At 43.7% G+C, this 23414-nt stretch overlaps 1 non-coding gene across 1 annotated transcript; it reads left to right on the top strand.

Annotated features, from left to right (window-relative positions):
* Positions 1–22779: 22779 nt before the first annotated feature.
* Positions 22780–22886, top strand: LOC120362380 (U6 spliceosomal RNA). Its single transcript, XR_005578297.1, has one exon. It is a non-coding gene; the product is annotated as a U6 spliceosomal RNA (small nuclear RNA).
* Positions 22887–23414: the final 528 nt, after the last annotated feature.

Below are 23414 nucleotides of genomic sequence, written 5' to 3'. Positions count from 1 at the left end.
CAGGATGGAATGCAATGGCATGATCTCGGCTCACTGCAGCCTCTGCCTCCCAGGTTCAAGCAGCAATTCTCCTGCCTCAGACCCCTGAGTAGCTGGGATTACAGGTGCATGTCACCACGTTCAGCTAAGTTTTTGTATTTTTAGTAGAGAGGGTTTTCACTGTGTTGGTCAGGCTGGTCTCAAACTCCTGACCTCAAGTGATCTACCCTCCTCGGCCTCCCGAAGTGCTGGGATTATAGGCGTGCTCCACCACGCCCAGCCTATATATATATAATACATATAATATATATGAGATAGGCCTCACTATGTTGCCTAGGCTGGTCTCGGATTCCTGTGCTCTGATCCTCCCATGCCTCAGCCTCCCAAAGTGCTGGGATTAGTCATGACCCACCATGCACTGGCCCCAGACTTTTTTTAACAACCAGATTTGTGAATTAAAAGAGCAAGAACTCATTCATTATCTCTAGGAGAGCACCAAGCCATTCCTGAGGGATCTGCCCCATGACCCAGACACTTCCTGCCAAGCCCCAACCCCAACCTTAAGGATCAAATTTCATCATGAGATTTGGAGGGAATAAATATCCAAACTATATCAAGCCTGATCCCTAAAACCTTTGGTGCAATCATCAGCTGCCATCAGATGCAAACAGTACAGTGGAACTCTCCCAGGCTCTAAAAGGTAGCAGAACCACAAGGTAGAAGGAGCCTGAAGTCTACTTCATTGGTCGTGATATGTCTTTGAAATGCAATGTTATAAAAAGTGGTGTCAGAGATGGGCTGCTGTGGACAGACAACTAAGGCAATTGGAGAATTAGAAACATTACATCTTGGCTGGGTGCGAAGGCTCACACCTGTAATCCCAGCACTTTGGGAGGCTGAGGCGGGCAGATCACCTGAGGTCAGGAGTTCAAGACCAGCCTGGACAACATGGCAAACCCCCACCTCTACTAAAAATATAAAAATTAGCCAGGCATGGTGTTGGGCACCTGTAATGCCAGCTACTGGGAGACTGAGGCAGGAGAATTGCTTGAACCCAGGAGGTGGAGGTTGCAGTGAGCCGAGATTGTGTCACTGCACTCCAGCCTGGGAGACAAGGGTGAGACTCTGTCTCAAAAAAAATAAAATAAGCAAAACATTAAATATTATTATTGTTAAAACAAGTGCTCTGAATGAAGAGAAGCCCCCAAAACAGGCTTTGTGTGAGCAAATGGCTATTTATTCACCCTGGTGTGAGCGGGCTGAGTCTAAAAAGAGAGTCAGCGGAGGGTGGTGGGATAGGAGCTGGTTTTATAGGTTTGGGGTAGGCAGTGGAAATTACAGAAGTTACAGTTTAGGGCAGTTTTTGCAAGCTGGGAGGGGGTTGTAGGGTCTGGAGTCACGAGGTTGACCAAGGTTGGTTACAAAGTCCAATTGTCTTATTAGTTGAGGGGGGAATAAGGAACAGTAGAAGAATGTCGCAAGTTAATTAGGTGTCACAGAGGTTGATCATTCTTCCCCCGTTCATGGTCTTCCAGTTACTTCAGACTTTCTAGTTCCAGGAAATCATCTGCAGTGTCCGTGCTGGTCACAGAGGTTACCACGGTGTAGTCCATGGTGCAGTCAGTCAGCCTTAAAGACCTTACTTTCCTGTCTTTTTATATCAGTAATATAAAGGAAAAAGAAATGAAGAGTAGAGGGCAGTGGCGTATTAGGAAGGCCAGCACAGAGGGGTGATGGGGCGATGTTTCTCAGGGCTTCTTCAAGCAGGATTGGGGGTGGCGCAGAAACCTAAAAATGGGAAGGAATTTATACTGCTGGGAAATCTCGGGGCAAGGGGTGATATTGTGAGGTTGTTACAAGGAGCATTTGTCCTATTGACTGATTGGTTATCTCCTGTATATGATTTCGTAGGGATTGAGAGATTAATCAGAAAACACAGGGTCCAAATAAGAGAAGGAGAAAGATAGGTATCAGAGGACAAAGGATTGGAAGAAGCCATGATACCCAGTTAGAGAGTGTCCAGCCAGTCCAGCCAGGTCCAGAATAACCATCTCCCTGATTAGTGAGCTTTTGGGCTCTGTCTTTTAATTTATTGATGGTATCATATATGAGGCCAGACTGGTTTACATAAAAACAACATTCTTCATTTAGAAATAGGCAAATACCTCCTTTTTCAGCAGTCAGTAAATCAAGACCACTGTGGTTTTGGAGGCCAATTGCAGCTAGGAAATTTACTTGAGCTTGAAGAAGGGGTAGTGATTGAGTTAATTGTGCAATGCTAGCAGAAAAATCATTAGAGACGCTATGGAAGGTGATGACCGAAGTGGTAAGGCCTGCTATGCCTGTGCCGAGTGCTGTAGTAATTCCTAACCACAGGTAAGGGGATCCATGGAGTAACCCGCTTGTGTCCTGTCGGGACCACAAGGGGAACAGGGAGGCTTTTGTCTGCAATGGCAAACTGAATTTTGGGAGTAAGGAAAACTAGGGTACAAGTGCCTATCCAGTTAGTAGGAAGGCAGATATAAGAAGAAGAACCACAGATGGAAAAAGTCCTTGGCTTAGACAGAACTGGAAGTGTAAACTGAAAAGATGAGAAAGTGTTCTGAGGGGGCTGGGGTCTTGTACCCAGATGCCAAGGGAACCAGAAAGGGCTGCAGCTGTTAAAGGTTGTAGCAGGGTTTGGTAGCGTAACTGTGGTGGGAGAGCTTTTGTTTTCATGGTGTATGAGGAAGCATGTGGTATCTATAAGTAACCACTCACTTTCATTAACAAGACTGGGTATGGGCAGAAAATGGGAGCAAGACTAAGAGTGAGTATAAAAGAAAAGAAGAGGTCTTTATCGGGGTGGAAGGACTGGAGAGTCTTTGCCACTGAAGATCATCTAATCACTCTAAAAGAGAGTCGAGGGTGGCAGCCTGGAGATAAAACCACGAAATATTGGCTATAATTGCCTGGAGGAAAAGTGTAAACCAGCAACTTAAACAAAAGCAGGGCATGTAAAAGTAAATGAGTACAGTGAATCTGAGCACAGTTTGACAGGAACCAATAGAAACAGAGAATTTCTGCGGTGTGGTTTAAGTAGTAAGGGAGATTGCATTAAATAGTGGTGTTAGGAAAAAGATGCCTAATGAAAATAAAAGCTATGTTAGGTTTATATAGGGTTACTCTTCCACTTTAGGGATGCGGGTGAGTTTGAGAGAAGTCAGGGAGAGAACTTGTGACTTCCAGGAGGAGGCAGAGGAGTCAGGCAGATTGTCCGATGGACACAGCTTTATCCTGGAATGATGGACCCACTGTGGAGGGTCTTGTAGACGGACAGTGGTTGGGGTGCTAGAGATGACCAGGAAGGGTCCTGTCCACCAAGGTTGCAGAGACCGAGGGGTTAGGCTTTTAACCAGGACTGACCTTCCGGCTAGGGTGCCTTCATATGGCCGGGTATCTGGAGTGGGTAAGAGGAAATTGGCAGCCTGGTGGATTTCATGTCTCACCTGTTGGAGGACTGGAAGATAGTCACCAAGAGGACTGGTGTCTGGAATAAGGTTAGGCCCAAGCAGAAAGGTGCAGCCATATAGGAGTTCCAAAGGGCTATACCCTGTGGGTTCTTCAGGAGTGGCTCGAATCCTGAGTCCTCTGCAGTTGATAACTCTGGTTTTGGCCGGGAGGAGAGCGGCCTTAAGGAGAGCCTTTGTTAAGGGGGCATTGATAATAGAGGACCCCTGCGTGGTGAGAAAACGTCTTTCTGCCCAAATGGCAGCATGGTGGTGTAGTATGTGTAAGGCGCATTTAGTCAGTATAGATATTAACATGTAGTCCCTTGGCAAGAGTAAGAGCATGGGTTAAGGCAATCAGTTCAGCTTGCTGAGACGTGATGGAAGAAGGGAGTGTGGCAGCCTCAGTAATAGTTGAGTGGGATACAACAGCATAGCCAGCTTTGGCCGGTGCCAACCAACTGGGCTTGGAGGAACTGCCTTCAAAGAAGCATGTGTCTGGAATAGGAAAAAGAAAAATATGGAGAAATGGGGAGGATGCTATATGGATTAGGGAAATGCAGTCGTGGGGCTCCGGGTTTGTGTTGGGTATTAAGTGAGAGGCTGGGCTCAAGTCAGGTCCAAGAGCAATGGTTGCTGTGGGGGTTTCAGTAAAGAGCACATAAAGCCAGAGAAGGCGAGGGGCTGAATGTAAGTGTGTGAGGTGTGAAGACGGAACTAAACTTTGGAGGTTGTGAGAGCTATAGAGAGTAAGTGGGGCATAGCCTATCATTTTACGGGATTTCAAGAGTAAAACAGCAGTGGCTGCCGCAGCATGCAGACACACTAGCCAACCTAGGACTGTAAGATCAAGTTGTTTAGACAGAAAGGCTATGGGTCGTGGGCCTGGTTCTTGAGTAAGAACTCCAGCTGGGCAGCTTTCACTTCTGTCGTGTGTAAGGAGAAGGGTTGGGGGGAGTTGGGAAGCACCAGTGTGGGAGCTGTTTCTAGGGCTTCTTTCAAAGAACACAAAGAAGAATGAGGGAAGGATTTAGGGTCTATGGGGCAGCCAAGTCCCTTTTTGAAAGCTTATAGAGTGGTTTTGCCAGTAAGGCAAAGCCTGGTGTCCAGAGGCAGAAGCATCCTACCACGCCTAGGAAGGAGACAGCTGCTGTTTAGTAGAAAGAGCTGGGGTCTGGGAGATCAACTGGACACGGTTAGCTAGGAGGGTGCGTGTGTTCTGTTGGAGGATTATGCCAAGACAGGTGATGGATGGGGAAGAAATTTGGGCTTTGGAAGGAGATACATGATACCCCTTTGAGTATAGATGCTGAAGAAGCAGGAGGGTATCTTGCTGGGAAGATTCATAAGAGGGACTGCAAAGAAGGTCATCCATGTATTGAATAAGGTGAGAAGCAGATGGAGAGAAGGAAAGTAGGTCATGAGAAAGGGCTTGACTAAAGTAGTGAGGGCTATCTCTGAAGCCTTGGGGCAGAATGGTCCAGGCGAGTGGCTGAGACTGCTGGGTGTCGGGGTCAGCCCACGTGAAGGTGAAAGGAGGCTGAGAAGAGGGGTGTAAAGGGATGGTGAAAAAGGCGTCTTTGAGATTAAGAACAGAACAACGGGTTGTAGAAGGGGGTATTGAGGATAGGAGGGTATAAGGGTTGGGTACAACTGGGTGGATGGGGAGTACAATCTGATTAATGAGGTGGAGGTCTTGGACTAGCCTGTAGCATTTGTCTGGTTTTGGACAGGTAGGATAGCGGAATTGTAAGGAGAATTAGTGGGAACTAAAAGGCCATGTTGTAGTAAGCGAGTAATAACAGGCTTTAGACCCTTCGAGGCTTGTGCTGGGGTGGGGTGCTGGCGCTGGGCAGGATACGGGTGGTTAGGTTTTTCAGGGGAAGATGAGGAGTGAGTGACTTGTAGCAAGGGATGGGGAGGTGGTGTCCCACATCCTAGGGTTAAGGTGGGGGACATATGGGGAGCTGTTGAGGGAGGTAGGGGTTCAGGGAGGAGGGCGGCAATGAGGTGTGGCTATAGTCCAGGAATAGTTAAGGAGGAAGACAATTTTGCTAGGATATCTTGGCCTAACAGGGAAACTGGACAAGTGGGGATGATTAGGAAAGAATGTGAAAAGGTGTGCTGGCCTAATTGACACCAGATTCGGGGAGTTTTGAGAGGCCTGGAGGCCTTGCCATCAATTCCCACAACAGTTATGGAGGCCAAGGAGACAGGTCCTTGAAAAGAAGGGAGCGTACAGTGGGTGGCCCCCGTGTTGATTAAGAAGGGGATGGACTTACCGAGTTACCCAAAGTTTGGCGTCCGTGATGGTCCAGGGGACCTCCAAGATGTCTGGGTAGCGTCAGTCTTCAGCCACTAAGCCGAGGAGATCAGGGAAAGAGTCAGCCTGAGGGCTACAGGGTTGGGCTCCCGGAGCCTTAGAGACATCGGTTTAAGTTGGGCAGTCTGACTTCCAGTGGGGTCCCGCACAGATGTGACACGGCTTAGATGGAATCCCAGGCTGCGGGCATTCCTTGGCCCAGTGGCCAGGTTTCTGACACTTGAAGCAAGGTCCAGAAGGGGCAGCTGGATGCTGCAGTCTGGGCGCCTTGAAGTCTTTGTGAGCCTGTGGTGTGGTGGGGTTTGTCTTACGGCAGAGGCAGCATCTGTAGTTCTGAGAAGTGCTGCTAGGCAGCTTCTTCCCTATTATCGAAGGCGAGGTTGATTAATTCCTGCTGTGGGATTTGAGGGCCAGATTTTAATTTCTGTAGCTTTTTGTAATGTCAGGGGCCGATTAGGTGGTAAAATGCATATTAAGCATTCTTCAAGGGTGAGAGTAGAAGGATGAGAGTATAGGACTAAATTAAGTATTGAAGCTCTTGTATATATTTAGTATGATCTGATGAAAAGGAGCCTAACTGTTGGCCAATTTGGGAAAGGCTGGATAAAGAGAAAGGAACGTGCACCCTAACTATGCCTTCGGCTCTAGCCACCTCTTGAAGGAGAAATTGTTGGGTGAGGTGGAGGAGTTAGCCGCAGGACTAAACTGTAAGCCAGAGCAGGTATGAGGTGGGGAGGTGACAGGAGGGGTGTAAGGAGGTGGGTTGTGGGCAGAGGAGGAGGAGGGAGGCTCTGGGGTGGAAGGGGTTTAGGGCCTGGATTGGGGTCTGGTTTGGATGGGCGGGGAGGAGAAAAGTTGGAAGGGTTGATGGACAAGGAGGATTCTAGGTCACCGGCAGAGGCAGGAGGGGCGGGTGGAAGGGAGAGAAGTAAAAGTTGGGACCGATTGCCTTGAGAGCAGAGATTAGGGAGGCGTTGGAGCGTAAAAGAAATGCCTGGATGTCAGGCACCTCAGACCATTCGCCCGTTTCATTTTGACAAAAATTGCTTAGGTCTTGCAGAATAGAAAAATTGAAAGTACTGTTTTCTGGCCATTTGGAACCATTGTCTAATTTGTATTGAGGTCAGGCTGTGTTGCAGAAAAAATTAGACATTTAGGTTTCAGATCGGGTGACAGTTGAAGAGGTTTTTAGGCTTTTTAGGATACAGGCTAGAGGCGACACAGAGGAATAGAGGGCAGAATATTGCCCATAGTGAAGGAGATAGCGTAGAGATGAGGAGAGAGCAGCTGCCAGGGTTTTCAGTAGGCGTCCCTGCCTGAATCCTGGGCTGTAACCTGGGTGAGTGATCAAGGCACGCATCCTTGCAATTGACCAGACACCAAGGGAAGACTGTCTTCTCAAGCCCATGACCAACACTGGAGTTTTTGAGTGAGAGGGAGAGACTCGTCTCCTCTTCCTCTACATGGATAAAGAGTGTCTCCTGCCTGTAATCCCAGCACTTTGGGAGGCCGAGGAGGGTGGATCACAAGGTCAAGAGATCGAGACCATCCTGGTCAATATGGTGAAACCCCATCTCTACTAAAAATACAAAAAAGTAGCTGGGCATGGTGGCACATGCCTGTAATCCGAGCTACTCAGGAGGCTGAGGCAGGAGAATTGCCTGAACCCAGGAGGCAGAAGTTGCGGTGAGCCGAGATCGCGCCATTGCACTCCAGCCTGGGTAACAAGAGCGAAACTCCGTCTAAAAAAAAAAAAAAAAAAGAGTGTCTCCTTTGTCTCTAGTAGAAGGAGAAAGATTTAAAGGAAAAGAAAGGGAGGGAGAGACTTGTATTCTTTTCTCTACCTAGAAGGAGGAGAAGGATTTAAAGGAAGAGAGAAAGAAAGAGGGAGAGACTGCTTACCTGATGCTGAGCATGAGCTGCTGGGCTGCTCTGATGTGTTGAGGTCTCAGGTGGGTCTCTTTCCAGAGGGGGAGCAGAGACAGGGGATCCATCTCCCAAAGGAGTACCCCATCCTGAATTTCGGCACCAAATGTTAAAACACAAGCTCTGAATGAAGAGATCCCACCAAAGCAGGCTTTGTATAAGCGACATGACTGTTTATTCACCCAGGTGCAGGTGGGCTGAGTCCAAAAAGAGAGTCAGTGGAGGGTGGTGGGATAGGAGCTGGTTTTATACGTTTGGGGTAGGCAGAGGAAAGCTAATGGAAGTTACAGTTTAGGGCGGGTTTTTGCAGGCAGAGAGGGGGTCATAAGATCTGGAGTCATGAGGTTGACCAAGGTTGGTTACAAAGTCCAATTGTCTTATCAGTTGAGGGGGGAATAAGGAACAGTAGAAGAATGTCTCAAGTTAATTAGGCGCCCCAGGGGTTGATCATTCTTCCCCTGTTCGTGGTCTTTAGACTTCAGACTTTCTAGTTCCAGGAATTCATCTGCAGTGTCTGTGCTGGTCACAGAGGTTACCATGGTGTAGTCCATGGTGCAGTCAGTCAGCCTAAAAGACTACAGTTATTGTCACAATTAGTAGTTTCTAATTCTTTCTCTCAGTTGGAAAAGGCTGTGCTAATGATGCCATCTGTGATTGTGGATGAAATCTTCGTGTGTACCAGTGGGTTTTCCTATTCTAAACCAAGGATAAATGCTGCCTATGCAGATCACAGACTGATATCTGTTGCTAGATTAGCGCTAAATAGTCTCTCCTACAATTAAAATAATATCTCAAAGCACATGTATTATTGATAGTATGTGGGTAGTGATGCCTTCATCTATGAAAGACTATTTTTGCATAACAAAGTTTTTTTCAATAGATGAGTCAAAGAAGTGATTTTTTATTGAGCTTGTTTTGAAAGAGTTTGGTCATTTTCTGTATAATAAATAAGACTTACCATATGCTTTTTTGGAAGTCTGTATCTCTGTCCATCACTTTTCATTAAAAATACATCACAAAATGAATAGAGCTGTACATCTTATCTGTGTTTTGCTTTTACTTAAAAGTAATTTTTGTTTTAATGAGACAGGATCTTCAAAAAATTTATATTTAGTTTTTATTTGTTTATTTGGAGGCAGGATATAGCTCTGTCACCCAGGCTGGAGTGCCTTGGTGTGAACATAGCTCACAGCAGCCTCGAACTCCTGGGCTCAAGAGATCCTCCCACCTCAGCCTCTGCTACAGGCACATATCACCACACTTGACTAGTTGTTTTATGTTTTTTTTCCTAGAGAGCTCACTGTATTGCCCATATGAGTCTTGAACTCCTGGACTCAAGTAATCCTCCCTCCTTGGCCTCCCAAAGTGCTGGGATTGCAGGCATGACCCACTGCACCTGGCCTAAAAGTTATCCTTAATGCTACTCACCCATTTAAATTTAAAAAGATGAAAGCGACCTAAGATCTAAATAAAATGGGATTAAATTCCCTAATAAAAAATAAAATCAAACTTACTAAAATCTAGATGGTAGGAGAGGAAATGAAAGGTGTTTGGCATTGGTGAAAGTAGGTAGCAATGGGTGCAGGTGTTCCCACCCAAAGATTTCCAAAAAAATCAGTCTTGATTTTTACCTACATTATGAAAGCTAAAATGTAATTTTCAATTGTGTCTATGGTTCAAAACATTTCTTGAGTTATGAACCACTCTGAGAGTCTAATGAAAGCTATAAACTTTACTCCCAGAAAAATGCATATAAATACATACATAAAACTTGGCATATGATTAATCATATTGCCTTGGAAATGTTTTTCCTTCTCTTAGAAAATTATTTTAAAAGTTATGCTTTTTTAATTTGGTTTTTCAAGCAAAAACGAATGACTATTTTTTGAAAATTAAAATAAATTTAAAAATCGAATGAATGTAAATAAATTAAAATACATTAATTTTTGAATGTTTAATTAAAATTAAATACAAGTACACAAAGAGAAAAATAGAACAAAAGGTAAATTTTAATTCTGCTCAAAAGTAATTTCAACAAAAACAATGCTGACCCTTTGGTTTAATAAGTTGTGGGGTCTTTTAAAAAATAAGACAAACATGTTCCTTACCATAGAATTGACTTTAAGTCTTGCTTTGATAGAAATGAGTGTTGAAACCCTGACTCATGATGGTCTGTGTTAACATATGGAATCTGTGGTCCAGTGATCAGTTGAGAATGGGCTTGGATTAAGAAGCCCATGCAGGATTGGCCGGACATGGTGGCTCATGCCTGTAATCCCAGCACTTTGAGAGGCTGCAGCAGGCATTCAGGTCAGAAGTTTAAGACTAGCCTGGCCAACATGGTGAAACCCTAACTCTACTAAAAAATACAAAAATTAGCCAGGTGCAGTGGCAGGCACCTGCGATCCCAGCTACTTGGGAGGCTGAATAGGGAGAACTGCTTGAACCCAGGAGGCAGAGGTTGCAGCAAGCCGAGATCACACCACTGCACTCCAGCTCTGGGCAACCGAGTGAGACTCCATCTCAAAAAAAAAAAAAAAAAAAAAAAAAAGGCCGGGCGCGGTGGCTCAAGCCTGTAATCCCAGCACTTTGGGAGGCCGAGGCGGGTGGATCACAAGGTCAAGAGATCGAAACCATCTTGGTCAACATGGTGAAACCCCGTCTCTACTAAAAATACAAAAAAAAATAGCTGGGCATGGTGGTGCGTGCCTGTAATCCCAGCTACTCAGGAGGCTGAGGCAGGAGAATTGCCTGAACCCAGGAGGCGGAGGTTGCGGTGAGCCGAGATCGCGCCATTGCACTCCAGCCTGGGTAACAAGAGCGAAACTCCGTCTCAAAAAAAAAAAAAAAAAAAGAAAGAAAGGAAGCCAGGCACAGTGGCTCACGCCTATAATCCCAGCACTTTGGGAGGCTGAGGTAGGTGGATCACCTAAGGTCAGGAGTTTGAGACCAGTCTGACCAATATGGTAAAACCCCGTATCTACTAACAATATGAAAATTAGCCAGGCATGGTGGTGGTGTGTGCCTATAGTCCCAGCTACTTGGGAGGCTGACACAGGAAAATTGCTTGAACCTAGGAAGTGGAGGTTGCAGTGAGCCGAGATCGCACCACTCCACTCCAGCCTGGGTGACAGGGCAAGACTCCATGTCAAAAAAAAAAGAAGAAGAAAAAAAAAATAGAACACCAGGATCCTCTCCAACTTTTCAAGTTCAATTCCTGTTCTTTCATGTCCTTTGTTCTCAAGTCAATGAAGTCATTTTTGGCAGTACTGGCCTTATTACTGCTGTCTCTGTCAACAGGGAAGGAATTACAGATTCACTTTGCACTTGAAGATTGTTGAAACAGAAGTAACACTCCAAAGTATTCTGAGAGTTTTCAGGTTACCACAGTTTCCTGACTGCAGAGAAATTAAGAAAGTGTCTTTGTCACACTCAATTCCAGCCTGCAGAAGAATCTGCTTCAGTGATGAACAGATTTGAAGGTTTGTCCTTCTAAGTTATTCTTCAAGTATATAGGCTTGGCCAAAAGAGCTTGTAGTTCTGTTTTGTTTTGTTTTGTTTTGTTTTCCAGCAGAAATATGTTTGTGATTCCAGGACCTGAACGGGAAGATTTTATTTTTTCAGTACAATCAAACTATCTGTTTAACAAACCAAGCAGTAAATGAACTCCTCCCAAAATTGTTTGGAAAATTGGCATTCCTTTTTCTTTTCTTAAGTATACTCACAAGCTTCTCTTCAAGTTCAATAAGGACTTCATCACCTGTCTTACTCTGTATGGTTGATAATATTGTGCTACAATTACTTGACAAAACCTCTTGGAAAGATGGTAATTCGAGGATCTGGCTTGTAGGAAGTTGAAGATATTCACAGCAGTAGACAATACGGCTAAGGCTGTTGACAGGATCTTTGACACCAATGCATGCCAGCCAACATACAGAGCTGCTTTCCTGTAAAAGGCGGTGTGGGACAGGCACAGTGGCTCACGCCTGTAATCCCAGCACATTAGGAAGCCAAGGCAGTGTATCACTTGAAGTGAGACCAACCTGGCCAACATGGTGAAACTCCATCTCTACTAAAAATATGAAAAAAATTAGCCGGGCGTGGTGGCACGTGTCTGTAGTCCCAACTACTTGGGAGGCTGAGGCAGGAGAATTGCTTGAACCCAGGAGGCAGAAGTTGCAGTGAGCTGAGATCATGCCACTACACTCCAGCCTGGGTGATAGAGATAGACTCTATCTCAAAAAATAAATAAATAAAATAAAAATTAAAAACTACAAGGCAGTGTGACTGGATGGGCTGGCCAATCTCAAAGGGGTGCTTCCCAGGACCTGAGCCAGAGTTTTCTGTCCCTCCGTGTGTACTTGGCAAAGGCTTTTCACAGTTTTGAAGAAGTTAGTGGTATCTATAGTTTCCAAAATGGTCTCAGAAAACATAGTTTTTGTTTTCATTTTTGTTTTTGTTTAGAGGACATTGGCGGTATGCAAATAATGCACAAGACCCAGAAAGTCACAAACAAATGTTTGTAGCTTTGTTCTTTTCCATGCCGCAGGGAAAGAGTATTACTTTCAGTTATTCAAAGATCTGCTTCAAAACATAAGATTTATTATAAAATTTAAAAACATAAGAAAGGAATATGACAAATTTTGGAGTGAGGAATCCAATGGAGATATTCTGCCTCAGCTTCAAGCCCTCAAAGAGACCAATTTCAAGACATGTGCCTTCACCAACATCTCTCCAATCACATGGAGGTTATTTGGCTTGGTAATGGGATAAGAAATCTTATAAGATGTGGCCAAGTGTGTTGACTCATGCCTGTAATCACAGCACTTTGGGAGGCCGAGGCGGACAGATCGCCTGAGGTCAAGAGTTAGAGACCAGTCTGGCCAACATGACAAAACCCCATCTCTACTAAAAATACAAAATTAATGGAGTGTGGTGTTGTAATCTTAGCTGCTCAGGAAGCTGAGGCAGGAGAATTGCTTGAACCCTAGAGGCAGAGATTGCAGTGAACCGAGATGGCGCCATTGCACTCCAGCCTGAATGACAAGAGCAAAACATCATCAAAAAAAAAAAAAAAAAGAAAGAAGATTGCTCATAAGTTCAGTGGAAAGGAAGAAAAAAAAAGAAAGAAAGAAGAGAGAGAGAAAGAAAGAAAGAGAGAGAGAGAGAAAGAAAGAAAGAAATCTAAGATACTTCCAAATAAGGTTATTGATTTGGGATGAATCCATTTGACAAGATTCTTGTCTTCCCCAAACAGGATCCTTCTCATGAATCCACACTGTCTGAGATATATTTCAGGATATGGAGATGTCAGCTGTTTTTTCAGCTTTGTTGGCATCAGGTTCTCATTGGCACAACTTCCCTCATTAGAACCACTAAGAACTGGTACCTGATTGCATTAGCAATGAAAGACAGATCATAGGGCATGAAAATGTGGTCATACTGTACTTTCTTTTTTTTCAACATTTTTAAAATTAAGCTAGATCCAACAAAAGCAAAGGAAGATATTTATATTCAAAATAATAGAGTATACTTTATTTAATTTTCATCAATGGTAAACTATTTTAGAAATCTTAAAGTGGCAATAGTAGCAATTGTGTATTATCCAACCACACACTTACTTATCATGTGATAAAGACAATTTAAGTAAGCAGAAAGTCAAATTTGAAAATCGATTCCAGCAAACTGCTCAATTCACTAGTTACCTGTGTAATTAAAGAGCTGACTGCAAAAGCTTGGAAGTCTTTGAATAATCTCTAGAAGTTCCCCACAGTAGTAAACTATATAATGAACTATTATGACCAATTCTGTAGGTTTAGAAAGAATTACACATCTTCTAGTGTGTTACACTTTCAACTACAGTAATAAACTATTATATTTATTATTTTATTTTACTTTATTTTACTTTCTGAGACAGAGTCTTGCTCTGTTGCCCAGGCTGGAGTACAGTTGTGTGATCTCAGTTCACTGCAACCTCTGCCTCCCGGGCCCAAGCTATTCTCCTGCCTCAACCTCCTGAGTATCTGGGATTACAGGTGCGCACTGCCACGCCAGCTAATTCTTTAACAGTCTTGACTTTTCTTAGCTACACTTGACTATAGCACTCTGTTAACTTTTCACTCATGTTAGCAGCAGTATCTTAGGCATAATCTTGTGTTTTATTCATTTTGACTGTGATCACCTGCAAATACTTCTATAACCCTGGAGAGCTAGTCTTGACCGTGTCTTCATCATCAATAAGACATTCTTTTTTTCTGTTCTTTTTTTTTTTTTTTTTTGAGACAGAGTCTCACTCTGTCGCCCAGGCTGAAGCACAGTGGTATGATATCAGCTCACTGCAACCTCTACCTCCCGGGTTCGAGTGAGTCTCCTGCCTCAGCCTCCCAAGTAGCTGAGATTATAGACACGTGCCACCACATCCGGCTAATTTTTGTATTTTTAGTAGAGAACAGGTTTCATCATGTTGGCCAGACTGGTCTCGAACTCCTGACCTAAAGTGATTCGCCCACCTCAGCCTCCTGAAGTGCTGGAATTACAGGCATGAGCCACTATGCCCGGCAAAAGACTACTTTTAAAGAGTGTCTTGGCCAGGTGTGGTGGCTCACGCCTGTAATTCCAGAACTTTAGGAGGCTGAGGTGGGTGGATAGCTTAAGCCCAGTAATTCGAGACCAGCCTAGGCAACTTGATGAAACTCGTCTCTACTAAAAATACAAAAATTAGCCAGGTGCGGTGGTGCATACCTGTGGCCCCAGCTACTCAGGAGGCTAAGGCAGGACAACCCCTTGAGTCCAGGAGGTCAAGGCTTCAGTGAGCTGAGATCACACCATTGCACTTCAGCCTAGGCAACAGAGCAATACTCTGTCACACACACATACACACACAAAAAAAGTAGTCTTTGAGGAAGGGGAATCAGTTTATCGAAAAGATATCTGCACCACCCACCCTCATGTTTATTGTAGCATTATCACAATAATCAAGATATGGAATCCACCTAAATGTCCATCAACAGATAGATGGATAAAGAAAATGTGGTGTATATATACACAATGGAATGCTATTCAGTCATAAAAAACAAAGATATTCTGTCATTTGCAGCAACAGGGATGAGCCTGGCAGACACTATGTTAAGTGAAATAAGTCAGGCACAGAAAGGTAAATACCATGTGTTCTCACTCATATGCAGGAGCTAAAAAAAATAAATGAACCCATAGAACTATTGTTTATTAGAGGATGGGGAGGGTAAAGGAGAGAGGAAGGTTAGGAGAGATTGGTTAACAAGTACAAAATTCGGCCGGGCACGGTGGCTCAAGCCTGTAATCCCAGCACTTCGGAAGGCCAAGGTGGGTGAATCACGATGTCAGGAGTTCAAGACCAGCCTGGCCAAGATACTGAAAACCCATCTCTACTAAAAATACAAAAAAATTACCTGGGTGTGGTGGTGGGCACCTGTAATCCAAGCTACATGGGAGCTTGAGGCAGAGAATTGCTTGAACCCAGGAGGCAAAGGTTACAGTGAGCCAAGATCGTGCTGCTGCACTCCAGCCTGGGCAACAGAGCCAAACTCTGTCTCAAAAAAAAGAAAAAGAAAAAGAAAAAGTCCTTGGCAGGGCCCAGCATGGTGGCTCATACCTGTAATCCCAGCACTTTGGGAAGCCAAAGGGGTGGCTTAAGCCAAGGAGTTCAAGACCAGCCTGGGCAACACGGTGAAACCCCATCTCTACACAAAATACAAAAATTTGCTGTGTGTGGTGGCATGCACCTATAGTTTGAGCTACTTCAGAGGCTCAGGTGGGAGTATTGCTTGAGCATGGGAGGTTGAGGCTGCCGTGAGCTGTGATTGTGCCACTGCACTCCTGGCTAGGTGACAGAGTGAGACCAGAAAGAGAAGGAAGGGAGGAATGGAGGAAGGGAGGGACGGTGGGAGGGGAAAGAAAGTGACAGAGAGGCTGTTGTAGCTGGAACTGCGGCATGCACTACCACGCGTGGCCGGTTAACAATAATTTCATGTATATGTTCAAAAAGCTAGAGAAGATTTTGGGGCAGGGCACAGTGGCTCATGCCTGTAATCCCAGCACTTTGGGAGGCTGAGGAGGGTGAATCACCTGAAGTCAGGAGTTCGAGACCAGCCTGGCCAATATGGCGAAACCCTGTCTCTACTAAAAATACAAAAATTAGCTGGGCGTGGTGGTAGGTGCCTGTAATCCCAGCTGCTCAGGAGGCTGAGGCAGGAGAATCGCTTGAACCCAGGAGGCAGAGGTTGCAGTGAGCCAAGATCATGCCACTGCACTCCAGCCTGGGCAACAGAGCAAGACTTAATCTCAAAAAAAAAAAAAAAAAAGAAAGAAAGAAAGAAAGAAAGAAAGAAAAAAGAGAAGATTTTGAATATTTCCAATACCAAGAAATGGTAAATATTTGAGGTGATCTATACACTAATTATCCTAATTTGAGTGTTACACATTATATACATGTATTGTAATATGACTCTGAACCCATAAATTTATACAGTTATGTGTCAACTAAAAGGAAAAGGAAATAATGAAGGATGCTAAATGCTTGCCCAACCTATCTTGTAGCATTGATGTCAGTATCGATTAGATTACATAATAAGAAAACATCTTGTAACGTCTCAAGAAAAGAAGTAGTCTTTGATATTTTCTGTGGTCATCTTGCATAAATCAATAGTTTTTTCTTTGTACTATCAGTCTTATAATACAGTATTGAATAAGCCAAGGAAAATAATCTTATTTATGATGTCCTGCAACTATCCTGTCTTTTTCATTTCAATTATTGTGAATTTGTATATTTATAGAAATCAATCCATGGACACTAAAAAATCATTTTTATTATCAGATGAAATTAACTCTTAAAAGCAAGTGCTGGCTGGCCACGGTGGCTCATGCTGGTAATCCCAGCCCTTTGGGAGGCTGAGGTGGGTAGATCACTTGAGCCCAGGAGTTCCAGACCAGCCTGGGCAACATAGTGAAACCCTGTCTCTACAAAAAATATAAAAAATTAGCCAGACGTGGTGGTGCCCACCTGTAGTCCAAGCTACTCGGGAAGCTGAGGAGGGTGGATTGCTTGAGCCCAGGAAGATGAGGGTGTAGTGAGCCAAGATTGTGCTACTGTACTCCAGCCTGGGCGAGAGAGAGAGAGAGAGAGAGAGAGAGAGAAAGAGAAAGAGAGAAAGAGACCCTATCTCAAAAAAAAAAAAAAAAAAAGGGGGAAGTGCTGTTTCCCTGAAATACTTTCACTTAAGAATATCTTACTCTTTTCAACTTGTCTGGAATGAGTGAAGGTAATCTATTGGCAGTGGTTTTAGCCAAAAAAATCAGACCCAGTACAGTGGCTCATGCCTGCCATCCCAGCACTTTTGGAGCCCAAAGTGGGTGGATCACGAGGTTAGGAGATAGAGACCATCCTGGTCAACAAGGTGAAACCCCGCCTCTACTAAAAATACAAAAATCAGCTGGGCGTGGCATATGCCTATAGTTCCAGCTACTGGGGAGGCTGAGGCAGGAGAATTGCTTGAACCCAGGAGGCAGAGGTTGCAGTGAGCCAAAATTGCACCACTGTACTCCAGCCTGGCAACAGAGCAAACTCCATCTCAATAAATAAATAAATAAATAAATAAATGTGCACTCTCAAGTTGCAATATTTTAAAATAAACTTAAACTGTTTCATGCTTTCTGAAAATGTTCAATGCTTCCTAAAAATTGTCAAAACAATTTTCCATCAGGAATTTTTTGTGACTGATTTTTTTTAAGTGGGAGAGAACAATAAGTATAAGTAGCAGAATATTGCATTCTTTGAAGTCCATATGCCACCAAAATTGCATTCTTAAAGCTTTGCAATTTGTAATTTGCAGGTAAGTTTGCATTAATACTGTCTATCACATAATTTTATGAACTTCAAGTTATATGCAGCTTCCCAAGTGGAAGCTGAATCATTCTCTGGCCAATAGATGAACTCTGATTAATTATTATTAATAGGAAATCTCTTCACTGCCCATTACCATCATTGGGATCATTCCTTGATTTATAGTGAAATATTAGCACATTTTATAAAAGATAATAAAAGACTTTTGTTTTGACAATGTTTTAAAATAGTGATGGTTCCAAAACAAACAAAACTCACATAGGTATACATGACTGATAACACTTGAAAAAATCAGACACTAAAGGAGAAAAATAACAACAAAAAAAAACTGTCTGCACCAAGCCTTGCAAAACTGTGCGGTTGCTGACAGAAACAAATCAGACCACGTGAGGAGTAGCAGGCAAAACACCAACTGTACAACAATGCTAGGTTCACTATCATTTTAGGTGAGATGCTCAGTAATGTCCCTAGTTTTAAAATTTTGTCTAGGTAAAAAATGGGGTATTTTTGGCCTGGAGCAGTAGCTCACGCCTGTAATCTCAGTACTTTGGGAGGCCAAGGTGGGTGGATCACAAGGTCAGGAGTTTGAGAACAGCCTGATCAACATGGTGAAGCCTCAACTCTACCGGGCATGGTGACATGTGCCAGTAATCCCAGCTACTCGGGAGACTGAGGCAAGAGAAGCACTTGAACCGGGGAGGTGGAGGTTGCAATGAGCTGAGATTGCACCACTGCACTACAGCCTAGGTGACTGAGACTCTGTCTCAAAAAAAAACACAAAAAACAAAAAAAAACAAATCAAAACCAAAAATGGAATATTTTTATGTTTTCTCAAGGCAAAGAGAACCATGACTTATATTTCATAATTTGCATAGCTTGTTTGAGAGGTATAATTACAGTTATGCTTCTGGGATGCAGAGCAGGCCCACAGCAATGCCTCCCGAATCTCTGCCACTACTTCGTGCCCCTACCTACATTGACACCATGCAGTTCTTCCAGGAACCAAATAACCACTCAGGCATAAGCCTGGTTTTTAGCATATGATAGTTTTTTTTAAAACCTTAAGTACTTTATTATCTCATAGTTGAGAAAAGGGGGCAGTGGTGTTCTCCTTTGAGATTAACAACCAGTTAAGATTTTATTTTGTTTATTTTTTCAGACAGGGTCTCAGTCTGTCGCCCAGGCTGAAGTGCAGTAGTATGATCATGGCTTTACTGCAGCCTCTACCTCCCAGGCTCAAGTGATGCTCCCACCTCAGCCTCCTGAGTAGCTGGAATACAGGCACAAGCCACCATACCTGGCTAATTTTTAAGTTTTTGTAGGGACAGGGTCACATTGTTGCCCAGGTTGGTCTTCAACTCCTGGGCTCAAGCTATCTTTCTGCCTTGGCCTCCCAAAATGCTGGGATTACAGGTGTGAGCCACCACGCCTGGCCCAGTAAGATTTTAAAATGTGTTTTCAAGTATATTTGACAATGATTTCAGAGAAAACAGTGACAAGATTACAAAAGGAACTGGAAAGGATGCAAAGCCTAGTAGCAAAATATCAAGTGTCTTTATTTGCCATGAATGTGCAAATAAGTGACAGGGATATCATAGGGGCCCAGAGAATGGTTTCATGAGCAATTGAGGTATTCCATGAGGAGTTTAGAACTTCTAAAGATGCCCTGGAGACTGCACAAACTACATCACATGCAAATCAAGGGCTCAAAGTCAATAAAATTGATGATATGTTACAGTTTACAGAAAAACTGAGGATGGCTGGGCGCAGCGGCTCATGCCCGTAATCCTAGCACTTTGGGAGGTTGAAGCAGGAAGATCACAAGGTCAGGAGTTCTAGACCAGCCTGGTCAACATGGTGAAACCCCATCTCTACTAAAAATAAATAAAGCTGGATGTGGTGGTGGGTGCCTGTAATCCCAGCTACTCGAGAGGCTGAGGCAGGAGAATCACTTGAACCAGGGAGAGGTTGCAGTGAGCCAATATGGCACCACTGCACTTCAGCTTGGGTGACAGAGTGAGACTCCATCTCAAAAATAAATAAATAAAAATAAAATTGTCTAAATTTCTCCCTTGTTCTCTATTAAATCATTTTTACATCTTTCTAGTTTTTAGGGTGCATTTTTTATTTCCCACCTGTTTCTGAATATACAACCGGGTATTATTTTTAAGTTATCCAATGTTCTCTGAATCATTTCTCTCTTCTTGGGCCAATTTCTCTGTTTAATTTGGTCCTCTTTCTTGCTGTAGCCTTTTCTTGCTGTCTGATGATCCTGGGTTGCTCACTGATATTAAAAGTGAGGCAATCGGAAAGCTTATTTATTGGGAGCTTGACTACGTGGATGAGCTTGTGGAATGGAAGGCTTTGATTTCAGATGAATAATTGGGAGTCAGCCGATTTACTTAGCGACCCCAAAATACTAAAACATAGAGTTCCTACACTGTCATCTAGTTCTCTGCAGAAAGGCTGGTCAATTTACTTAGAGAAGAGTCTTCCTATTTAGCCTCAAGGGTAAATGTTAGGCACCCTGACATTCTTTGAGCAGAGGAAGGAAAGGTGACTGGCCCATGGGCAAACTCTTGTTTTCACGAGTCTGGTTCATGCTTCACATCTGCCCTCTGTTATACTTGCCATTTTTGAGTCTTTGAGTCTTGAATGTCCCTGAGTTTCCACAGGGAAATTAGCCCCCTCCTCAGTTGAAGGCCACACCTGAAATACTCACTATACAATTTCCAGCACTGTGCTGAGCCAGCTACCACTCCATCTTCTTCTTTCTGTCTCCAGAAATGTGGAGGAACTCTCTCATCAGCTTACCATCTTTAACAGAAGGCTTATTTTGTTTTCTTCTTTTTAGTTTTTAGAGGCAGGGTCTTAACTCTGTCACCCAGACTGGAGTGCAGTAGCACAATCATGGCTCACTGCTGTCTCGACCTCCCAGGTTCAAGTGATCCTCCCACCTCAGCCTCCCAAGCAGCTGGGACTGTAAAGTGGGTGCACTGCTATGCCCAGCTAAATTTTAAATTTTTTTGTAGAGACAGTGTCTCACTATGTTGACCAAACTGATCTGAAACTCCTGGCCTCAAGCAGTCCTTCTGCCTCGGTCTCCCAAAGCACTGTGGTATTACAGGCGTGAGCTACCACGCCCAGCCTTTATGCTATTTTTTACTTAAATTCTATTTTGTTAGATATTAGGATTGCTCCCAGGCCAGGCATAGTGACTCATGCCTATAATCTCAGCACATTGGAAGGCCGAGGTGGGTGGATCACTTGAGGTCAGTAGTTCAAGACTAGCCTGGCCAAAATGGTAAAACCTTGTCTTCTACTAAAAACATAAAAAATTAAACAGGTGTGGTGGTGGATGCTTGTAATCCCAGCTACTTGTGAGGCTGAGGCAGGAGAATTGCTTGAACCCAGGAGGCAGAGGTTGCAGTACATCGAGATGGCACCAGCCTGGGCAACAGAGTGAGACTCCATGTAAAAATAATAATAATAATAATAATAAAAAGATTGCTCCCTTGGCTTTCTTTTAATTTCTTATGACTGCCTGGTGTGAATCTTTCTGTTTTAAATGTGTCTTTTATATAAACATCTTTCTTTGACTTCAACATAGGCATCTCTGTTTTTTTTTTTTTTTTTTTTTTTTTTTTTTTGAGACGGAGTTTCGCTCTTGTTACCCCAGGCTGGAGTGCAATGGCGCAATCTCGGCTCACCGCAACCTCCGCCTCCTGGGTTCAGGCAATTCTCCTGCCTCAGCCTCCTGAGTAGCTGGGATTACAGGCACATGCCACCATGCCCAGCTAATTTTTTTGTATTTTTAGTAGAGACGGGGTTTCACCGTGTTGACCGGGATGGTCTCGATCTCTTGACCTCGTGATCCACCCGCCTCGGCCTCCCAAAGTGCTGGGATTACAGGCTGAGCCACCGCGCCCGGCCGGCATCTCTGTTTTTAATTAGTAACTGTGAGGATTAATTTTATGTGTAGTTGACTTCGATATAGGGTGTTTGGATATTTGATCAAACATTCTGGGTGTATCTATGAGGATGTTTCTGGTTGAGATTAACATTTGAATTGGTAGACTGGGTAAAGCCAATTTCCCTCCTCAGTATGGGTGAGTCTCATCCAATCAGTTGTTGGCCTGAATAACAAAAAGGCTGAGTAAGAGGAACACCTGCCATCTGATTGCTTTATCAAGGGCATCATGGGTATGGCTTATCCAGGAAAGACAACTCAGAATCAAAACCTATTGATCCATGCTAAAAGATTTCGCTCTATATTTAAAGACTGGTGTTTACATGTTATACATACTTTTATGTTTTAAGTTAAAATAAAATATATATGGTGTATCTATGTGTCTTTTTTTCCCCAAAAACTCCAAGCTGTAAGCAAGTCTTTTGATTAACAGGCAAACTGTCCATCTTGATTGCCTCTGAAAAGATTTCCTATAAAATAGTGAATCATCAACTGCTTTTTAAAAGCTCTAAACCCCTGTTGTCCCAGGCTTGCGCAGTGGGGTGTTTTGCTTTGTGCACTTGATGGAAAGGTGCCTGTCATGGTGGGGGAGCTTTCCTTACCAGCGGACCTGTAGCTCTCCAGCTACAGCTCTCTGTGTTGTACCTGTGAGGAGGTGTGATTGGTTGTCGTGAATTTTCACAGAAATTTTTTGTTTCCAGGTGGGGTAATATCTGAAACAGTCTCCCTACCACATGAAAGTCCCTGAATCACTGAGCTGATACATTGCTGTCTTCAGTATCTCAGGTTGTTATTGTTTCAGGTGCTGGAAACTGAAATGTTTTAGGGGCAAAGCAGGTAACCTGCATGAGAAAAGTGGGAGAAAGGGGCCAGGTGCTGTGGCTCATGCCTGTAATCCTGGCACTTTGGAAGGCTTAGGCGGGTGGAGCACCCAAGGTCAGGAGTTCGAGACCAGTTTGACCAACATGGTGAAACACCCGTCTTTACTAAAAATACAAAAATTAGTTGGGCATGTTGACAGGTGCCTGCAATCCCAGCTACTCAGGAGGCTGAGACAGGAGAATTGCTTAAACCCGGGAGGCAGAAGTTGCAGTGAGCCAAAATTGCACCACTGCACTCCAGCCTGGGCAACAGAGCGAGACGACTTTGTCAAAAAAAAAAAAAGTTGCAGAAGATAGAAATGAAAAATAAGAGCAAAATAGAAATTTCGAGAGGTGTGCTTGCTTCGGCAGCACATATACTAAAATTAGAATGATACAGAGAAGATTAGCATGGCCCCTGTGCAAGGATGATATGCAAATTCGTGAAGCGTTCCATATTTATTTACAAAAATTAAAAAAAAATATTTTGAGAGGCAGTACGAAAATGGCCTTTGAAATTTTGATGATTGACTCAGAAACTATAGTTGTCTAGATAGTAGGTACACAGTCCACTTCAAAGTAAGTTCAAAAATATTCAATGATTTTTTTTTTTTTTTTTTTTTTTTTTTTTTTTTGAGATGGAGCCTTGTCCTGTCACCCAGGCTGGAGGGCAGTGCCATAATCTCTGTTCACTGCAACCTCTGCCTCCCGGGTTCAAGCGATCCTCCTGCCTCAACCTCCCAAGTAGCTGAGATTACAGGTGCCTACCACTATGCCTGGCTAATTTGTTTAGTAGAGATGGGGTTTTACCGTGTTGGCCAGGCTGGTCTCAAACTTGTGACCTCAAGTGATCCTGCCACCTTGGCCTCCCAAATTGCCAGGATTACAGGTGTGAGCCACCATACCCGGCCCTCATTGACTTTTTAAATACTGTCTTATACTCTGCAGAAGTCATGAAGATTTTCCATGTGCTTTTGAGAAATTTTCTTGA

This window comes from Saimiri boliviensis, chromosome 15 (assembly GCF_048565385.1).
Source record: "Saimiri boliviensis isolate mSaiBol1 chromosome 15, mSaiBol1.pri, whole genome shotgun sequence".
In the NCBI taxonomy this organism is placed as follows: Eukaryota; Metazoa; Chordata; class Mammalia; order Primates; family Cebidae; genus Saimiri; species Saimiri boliviensis.
Note: the sequence above shows the minus strand (reverse complement) of the source record. Positions and strands in the feature narration are given on the sequence as shown.